We start from the raw sequence: 263 nt of genomic DNA on the forward strand, positions 1-263 counted from the left end.
GGGAAAGAGATGAATAAATATAGTATATGTCCTTTGCAGCCTGAGAAAACTATTGAACATTTTTTGCCTCAGAATATCCACATCTGTCTCAGCAGAAGAGATGGGAAGGTAGAGCATTTTAAATACTAAATGAAAGAATTTACTGTAAAATCGTTACCCCAGCACAGGAGTGGGATCAAGAAGGTAAACAAAATTGCAGTCTGGTTTATAGTGGAACCGTTGTGATTTTAGCTCACAGTAAATACTCTTATTTGCTCCCCGCG

The sequence above is a fragment of the Alligator sinensis genome, unplaced genomic scaffold (assembly GCF_000455745.1).
Source record: "Alligator sinensis unplaced genomic scaffold, ASM45574v1 scaffold366_1, whole genome shotgun sequence".
Classification (NCBI taxonomy): domain Eukaryota; kingdom Metazoa; phylum Chordata; order Crocodylia; family Alligatoridae; genus Alligator; species Alligator sinensis.